The sequence below is a fragment of the Rhipicephalus microplus genome, unplaced genomic scaffold (assembly GCF_043290135.1).
Source record: "Rhipicephalus microplus isolate Deutch F79 unplaced genomic scaffold, USDA_Rmic scaffold_191, whole genome shotgun sequence".
In the NCBI taxonomy this organism is placed as follows: domain Eukaryota; kingdom Metazoa; phylum Arthropoda; class Arachnida; order Ixodida; family Ixodidae; genus Rhipicephalus; species Rhipicephalus microplus.
Window position 1 is genome coordinate 225,001 of NW_027464762.1, and position 7,894 is coordinate 232,894.

Sequence of the window (7,894 nt, forward strand, 5' to 3'; positions counted from 1 at the left end):
TTTTGAACGGGACGGGAACTGCGAAGCACTTAGACCGACGGCGGACTACGACGAGAACGCCTTAAGCTTCGCCAACGTTTCGCCAACTCGTGCGGGAGACTTTTTCCGCTTCGCGGCAAGTCGTCGCGCCGTGCTCTCCGCATCAACCGCGTACGCAGCGAACCGCAAACGTCGGGCGCAGCCTCCTCACCTCCCTGCGCTTTGCGCGCGAACGTTCCCTGTTCGCGCGGCAAAGCCTGGAGGAGGCACGGCCCCGCAGCGTGTTCGAGCGCCCGGTCTACGGGACACCCTGCTTACTTCGAGGGCAACAAGCGCAACGCAAGGCTGCGATCTCGCGCACTTTGCGCACGGCTGGAGAAGCTTTGCTGGCCGGCTTTCGCTCCTCGTGTTTACCGTGCGTTAAAGTTGCGCGTCCGTGGCTCTCGCAGCTCTTGCGCGCCCGGTCGCAGAGAGGAGTACGCAACCTCGACCGCACTTTCCCTGCAGGCTTCCTTCCGACTCGAAGTCCTGCGGCGGTCTCAACGAGGTGCCACATCCTCAATGCAGTCGGTCGCCCCCGTTTCGGTTGGGCTCTGGCACGACGGTCGCCACCGTCTCGCCCTTGAGTGGCCGCTGTTGGCGCTCGCTGTGAGGTGTTCAGCGTGCTGTCCGTGTTGCCGACGCGGTCAAAACGAGTCGACGGCTCACGTTCCCTTGTGCGCCGAAGGCTCTCTTGATATGTGATCCGACCCTCAGACAGACGAAGCCAAGGGAAGACCCAAGGCCGCAATGTGCGTTCAAAGAATCAGTGCTCAGTGTGTCCTGCAATTCACACCAAGTCTCGCAGCTGGCTGCGTTCTTCATCGACCCGAGAACCGAGTGATCCACCGCTTAGAGTCGTGAAAAAGTGTTTGTTCAATTCCGTACAGTCAAAACCAAACGTTTCTGGCACTCGGCCAAACAGTGGCCAAGAAGGGCGCTTTTCAGCGCACGCTTGGACTCCAAAACTCTGCCGCGCCTTTTTCGGCTGCCGCAAATCGAGCAAACGGTGTGTTTCGGACGGCGTTTCGCTTTCGCTACTTGCGAGTGCTTTCGTGGTCCACCCCTCTATAAATACTCGGGAGGCGTCGAAGCCGGTTCTCCAAGCCGGACCCGTAGGTATCGTTGTGTGCTCGCTCTCATTGGCCCGCCTAACCAGAAAATGCCTGCGGTACACCCATTTGGATAAGAGTGCACGCAGATGCGGGCCTCGACGGCTACACATTTCCTCGGGCGGCCGCCTCCCGGCCTCCGTGGAGCGCGGGATGCACGGTCCCATCGACAAGCCTCTCCCGTTTTTACCGTGGCGTCGCGGTTCACCACGGCAGGCGGGTCGGTCTCCTCCGCATAAAAAGGGGGACCCCCGCTTTTTGTTCCACGAAATCGCACAAGCTTTTTTCGCATCCACGGTTTGCCACCGCACACCAAAATGCCGATCCGGCTGCCTACTTTAGCCAACAGGTGGAGCCAGGCGCGCCGTACTTGCGCGGCACTTCCCACGTCCACCGAAGTCGGTGCCAAGGACCACTTTCGGCGCCGGAGCCGCGTACGAGCCTACTCGAGGCGGAAGAACGAAGCCAGCAAGGGCCTGGCCGCAAGTGCGTTCAATTGTCGGGACGTCCAAGTCCCTCGTTCTTCCGTGCTTCCTCTTTCGGCAAGTCGTTGCGGCACCTTCCCAAAGCGCGCAGACCCGCTAATCGCGACGAGCGCGACGTGGCCGTGCCGCCTTTCCCTCGGCAGCAAGCAAAACGCCTGGCAACGTCGACGCTCCCCTAACCGCGATCTCGCACCGTGTTTCGTGTGGCGAATTCAAAAGCCGGCCGGCGCTGCTGCAACCATTACGGTCGGTACGCATACGCCGCGGAGGGCGGGACGGTCATCGGAGCGTGCGGTTCCTCCATCGAGTACTGCGCACCTCGGCCGTCGCATCGCCGTGCCATGACCGGCCGCGCGTCAACGCGAACCGGTGCCAGCGAGATCCCTCGCCTGCAAGAACCGACCGGCAGCCTCCGTCACCCGAGGACGCGGAGGCGCTTGCCGCGGACGGCGGGACGGTATGCACTGGTGCACAGCGGACCCGTCACATCGCCAGTTCCTTGACCGACCGCCGACGCTTGTGCCGTTCCTCTCGTACTTGGCAGTCGCCGCGCGATTGTCGGGTCTCGTTCTTGCACGCTCGAACGGTCGGGAGGGCACTCGGCTGGCGTTTCGGGAACGCGCAGCCTCGCCTTCTACCGACGTAACCACGACTCGCCGTTCGCGCTCCGCCGCTCCTGTTTACAGTACTAGGCGGTCCCGCAGCGGTCGGGTCGCGCATTTCGAGCGCTTCGAGCCACGGTGCAGTGGCGGGTCGAAAGCCGACCTATGAGTGCGTTGCGCCGTTTGTACCCGCGTCCGCCACCTGGCCGACCGTCCAAGGTCGCGGTGTTGGCGTCCGCTGGGCGCAACAATTTGTCACGGGGTGCCGCTCCACATTCAGGCAGCCCCGTGGGGAAAAGCCGACCCCGCGTCCAAACGGGGTCAGCGGCAGAAAGTGTCGGGCGCAGACGCAGCTGAGGCGCTCACCCTTCACAATCCGTTAATGATCCTTCCGCAGGTTCACCTACGGAAACCTTGTTACGACTTTTACTTCCTCTAAATGATCAAGTTTGGTCATCTTTCCAACAGACCGGCGCAACCGAAAGGCCGCGCCGGACATCGGTCCGAAGACCTCACTAAATCATTCAATCGGTAGTAGCGACGGGCGGTGTGTACAAAGGGCAGGGACGTAATCAACGCGAGCTTATGACTCGCGCTTACTGGGAATTCCTCGTTCAAGGGGAACAATTGCAAGCCCCTATCCCAATCACGAAAGAAGTTCCACGGGTTACCCAGTCTTTTCAGACAGGGATAAAGACACGCTGCTTCCTTCAGTGTAGCGCGCGTGCGGCCCCGGACATCTAAGGGCATCACAGACCTGTTATTGCTCTGTTTCGTGCGGCTAGGAGCCGCTTGTCCCTCTAAGAAGGTTGTAAGGTGCTGGGAACCCCGCACCTATTTAATAGGCTAGAGTCTCGTTCGTTATCGGAATTAACCAGACAAATCGCTCCACCAACTAAGAACGGCCATGCACCACCATCCACCGAATCAAGAAAGAGCTCTCAATCTGTCAATCCTCCCAGTGTCCGGGCCGGGTAAGTTTTCCCGTGTTGAGTCAAATTAAGCCGCAGGCTCCACTCCTGGTGGTGCCCTTCCGTCAATTCCTTTAAGTTTCAGCTTTGCAACCATACTTCCCCCGGAACCCAAATACTTTGGTTTCCCGGAAGCTGCCCGCCGAGTCATTTGAGTAACTCAGGCGGATCGCTGGTTGGCATCGTTTATGGTCAGAACTAGGGCGGTATCTGATCGCCTTCGAACCTCTGACTTTCGTTCTTGATCAATGAAAACATTCTTGGCAAATGCTTTCGCAGTAGTTCGTCTTGCGACGGTCCAAGAATTTCACCTCTAGCGCCGCAATACGAATGCCCCCGTCCGTCCCTCTTAATCATTACCTCGTATTCCAAAAACCAACAGAACAGAAACGAGGTCTTGTTCTATTATTCCATGCAAGTTTATTCAGGCGACTCGCCTGCGTTGAGCACTCTAATTTTTTCAAAGTAAAAGCACCGGCCATCTCGAGGCACACAATGAAGTGCACCAAGAAAGAACCGGCATGATGTTCAGTCCGAGCCGTCGCATCGGGTAGATGCACTACTCGTCTGGAACTGAGATCCAACTACGAGCTTTTTAACCGCAGCAGCTTTAGTATACGCTATTGGAGCTGGAATTACCGCGGCTGCTGGCACCAGACTTGCCCTCCAATTGATCCTCGTTAAAGGATTTAGAGTGTACTCATTTCAATTACGGGGCCTCAAAAGAGTCCCGTATTGTTATTTTTCGTCACTACCTCCCCGTGCCGGGAGTGGGTAATTTGCGCGCCTGCTGCCTTCCTTGGATGTGGTAGCCGTTTCTCAGGCTCCCTCTCCGGAATCGAACCCTGATTCTCCGTTACCCGTAACAACCATGGTAAGCAAGTAACCTACCATCGAAAGTTGATAAGGCAGACACTTGAAAGAAACGTCGCCGGCTCGTGGCCATGCGATCAGCACAAAGTTATCCAGAGTCACCACACAATACGGGCCGAAACCCGATCGATCTTGGTCTAATAAAAGCACCCGTTACCCAAAGGGCTCCAGGCTCACTGCATGTATTAGCTCTAGAATTGCCACAGTTATCCAAGTAGGAAGAAACGATCTAAGGAACCATAACTGATTTAATGAGCCATTCGCGGTTTCGCCTTATTTCGGCATGTACTTAGACATGCATGGCTTAATCTTTGAGACAAGCATATGATTACTGGCAGGATCAACCAGGTAATCGTTCGACTGCGCGTCCGTCCTCGCCTTCGGCGGGCCGGACGCAGTCTGTGTGCGGCGGAGGCCACCTTCAGGCGCCCCAACACGCTTATTTTGCACTCCGAGATGACGGCGTTCGAGCTCGCTACGGCACAACCTTCCCGAAAGACGAGTGGGAGCCGTGCGGCAAGAAGCACGTTCATGCTCGCTCTTTTTCGTTGCATCGACTCGGTCGCGCCGTGCGGGTTGCCCAAGCCCGCTGCACTGTCGGTGGACCGGCCGGAACTAGCAACGGAGCCGAGACTGCAAAGCCGCCAGACGACGGGTCACGCCCGCGTCTTCGGCGCTTTCGCATCTGAATCGCCCGAGGACGACACGGAACACACCTCGATATCGTGGTAAAACGGCACCGTCCGACAACCAGCCCCTAACGCATCAAGCGGATGAGGCTGCAGACGACTGCCGTGGATTCCCCTGGAGCAGACCCGAGGACACGCTTGACGAGGCCGAAGCCCGCCGCATATCAGACACCCGGTCGCTTTCGCGTACGCCGCTCACGAGAACCCCCACATAATAGCAGCGATAAGTACCCAGACCTCCTTGGGCACTAATACGAGCGTACTCGAGAAAATTTCACCGCGGGTGTGCCCCGAAACGTGTGGCACGTTGAGCGTGCCACAAGTCTACGTCGCTCTCAAACCGGCCGAGGTCGTAGAATTTGCGACCCTACTCACGAAATTCCCACCGAGGATACGGCCGCAAACGTACCGCACCTTGGGTAGGCCACGAGTTTGTGCAACACTACGCTGACGGCACAGCACCGAGGTCGTGCGCGCACGCACGGGAAAATTCCGCCGCGGTTTCTGCCGAAAACGTGAGGCACCACGACTCTCCGCAAGTTCGCGTCGACTGCGAAAGACCGAAGTCGTGAACGACGTGTCCGCTACTCGCCGCCGACACGCTGGACACCAAACGTACAACGACTCGACGGCGTCGTAGAGGCCCACGACGCGGTTTTCCTTAACGACGTCTCGGCGTGGCACCGACAGGTTAGAACGGCCGACCAACGTTCCCTGTCCGCCGTTCGGCTCAGTCGAAGGGCTCGGCGACTTCGGCAACGCTGCGAAGCCGCACGGTGACGCACGCCATGTCCCCATTTTTTTTTTTTTTCTTTCTGCGTCTGCCGGGGTGCCCCTATAATAGCAGCGATAAGCACCCAGACCGCCGTGGGTCGCTCGCCCCGGCTGACGTGGTTTTTCGTACTCCTGCGGCGGTCGCCGTCAAGCACGTCCAAATACGCTACTTTCGTGGGCGCATTCACGCTCTTTCGCTTCGCCGGAGTGCCAGCACTCACTCTGCCAAAAACGGCGAACATCCGAGCGGCGGTTCCCACTTTTGCGTCGGCGTCGCAAACCCCGCCCCGGCAGACGAGGTTTGCCGTACTCGTGCGACGGTGGCCGGCGGGCACGTCGAAAGACGCCGATATCGTGCGCGAATTGGCGCACCTTGGCTTCACCGGAGTGCCGCCACTGACTCCTCCAAAAACGGCGAAGATCCGAGCGGCGCTTCCCACTTTCGCATCGGCGTCCCGAACTCCGCCCCGGCTGACGCGGTTTACCGTACTCGTGCGACGGTCGCCGGCGAGCACGTGGAAAGACGCCGATATCGTGCCCGAATCGGCTCCGTTCGGCTTCGCCGGAGTGCCAGCACTGGCTCGGCGAAAGACGACGAACATCCGAGCGACGGTTCTCACTATTGCGTACGCGTCGCAAACCCCGCCCCGGCAGACGCACTTTGCCGTACTCGTGCGACGGTCGCCGGCGAGCACGTAGAAAGACGCCGATATCGTGCCGGAATCGGCCCCGTTTGGCTTCGCCGGAGTGCCAGCACTCACTCGGCCACAAACGGCGAACATCCGAGCGGCGGTTCCCACTTAGCCGTCGGCGTCCCGAACTCCGCCCCGGCAGACGCGGTTGCCGAGCTCGTGCGACTAGCGACCGCGAAGCCGTCTCGCGACGCCGCTTTCGTGCGCGGCTCCCACTGCGACCTGGGTCACCCGAGGTCGACGAGCAAGAAAGAATGTCGAAAAAAAATTTTTTTTTTTTTGCGTCTGCCGGGGTGCCCCTATAATAGCAGCGATAAGCACCCAGACCGCCATGGGTCGCTCGCCCCGGCTGACGTGGTTTTTCGTTTTCCTGCGGTGGTCGTCGTCAAGCACGTCCAAACACGCCACTTTCGTGGGCGCATTCGCGCTCTTTCGCTTCGCCGGAGTGCCAGCACTCACTCTGCCAAAAACGGCGAACATCCTAGTGGCGGTTCCCACTTTTGCGTCGGCGTCGCCAACCCCGCCCCGGCATACGCGGTTTGCCGTACTCGTGCGGCGGTGGCCGGCGGGCACGTCGAAAGACACCGATATCGTGCGCGAGTCGATGCTTCTTGGTCTCGCAGGAGGGCCGCCACTCACTCCTGCAAAAACGGCGAAGATCCGAGCGGCGCTTCCCACTTTTTCGTCGGCATCGCAAACCTCGCCCCGGCAGACGCGCTTTGCCGTACTCGTGCGACGGTCGCCGGCGAGCACGTCGAAATACGCCGATATCGTGCCCGAATCGGCCCCGTTTCGCTTCGCCGGAGTGCCAGCACTCACTCGGCCAAAAACGGCGAACATCCGAGCAGCGGTACCCACTTAGCCGTCGGCATCCCGAACTCCGCGCCGGCTGACGCGGTTGCCGAGCTCGTGCGACTAGCGACCGCGAACGCGTCTCGCGACGCCGCTTTCGTGCGCGGCTCCCATTGCGACCTGGGTTACCCGAGCTCGACCAGCAAAAAAGAAGGTCGAAAAAAAATTTTTTTTTTCTGCGTCTGCCGGGGTGCCCCTATAATAGCAGCGATAAGCACCCAGACCGCCGTGGGTCGCTCGCCCCGGCTGACGTGGTTTTTCGTACTCCTGCAGCGGTCGCCGTCAAGCACGTCCAAATACGCCACTTTCGTGGGCGCTTTCGCGCTCTTTCGCGTCGCCGGTGTGCCAGCACTCACTCTGCCAAAAACGGCGAACATCCTAGTGGCGGTTCCCACTTTTGCGTCGGCGTCGCCAACCCCGCCCCGGCATACGCGGTTTGCCGTACTCGTGCGGCGGTGGCCGGCGGGCACGTCGAAAGACACCGATATCGTGCGCGAGTCGATGCTTCTTGGTCTCGCAGGAGGGCCGCCACTCACTCCTGCAAAAACGGCGAAGATCCGAGCGGCGCTTCCCACTTTTTCGTCGGCATCGCAAACCTCGCCCCGGCAGACGCGCTTTGCCGTACTCGTGCGACGGTCGCCGGCGAGCACGTCGAAATACGCCGATATCGTGCCCGAATCGGCCCCGTTTCGCTTCGCCGGAGTGCCAGCACTCACTCGGCCAAAAACGGCGAACATCCGAGCAGCGGTACCCACTTAGCCGTCGGCATCCCGAACTCCGCGCCGGCTGACGCGGTTGCCGAGCTCGTGCGACTAGCGACCGCGAA

General features: G+C 59.8%; 2 non-coding genes across 2 annotated transcripts; both read right to left on the bottom strand.

Moving 5' to 3' along the window:
• Positions 1-725: 725 nt before the first annotated feature.
• LOC142791851 (5.8S ribosomal RNA) lies at positions 726-878 on the bottom strand. The gene has a single exon (XR_012890467.1). It is a non-coding gene; the product is annotated as a 5.8S ribosomal RNA (ribosomal RNA).
• A 1,719-nt stretch (positions 879-2,597) lies between these two features.
• Positions 2,598-4,412, bottom strand: LOC142791860 (small subunit ribosomal RNA). The gene has a single exon (XR_012890476.1). It is a non-coding gene; the product is annotated as a small subunit ribosomal RNA (ribosomal RNA).
• Positions 4,413-7,894: the final 3,482 nt, after the last annotated feature.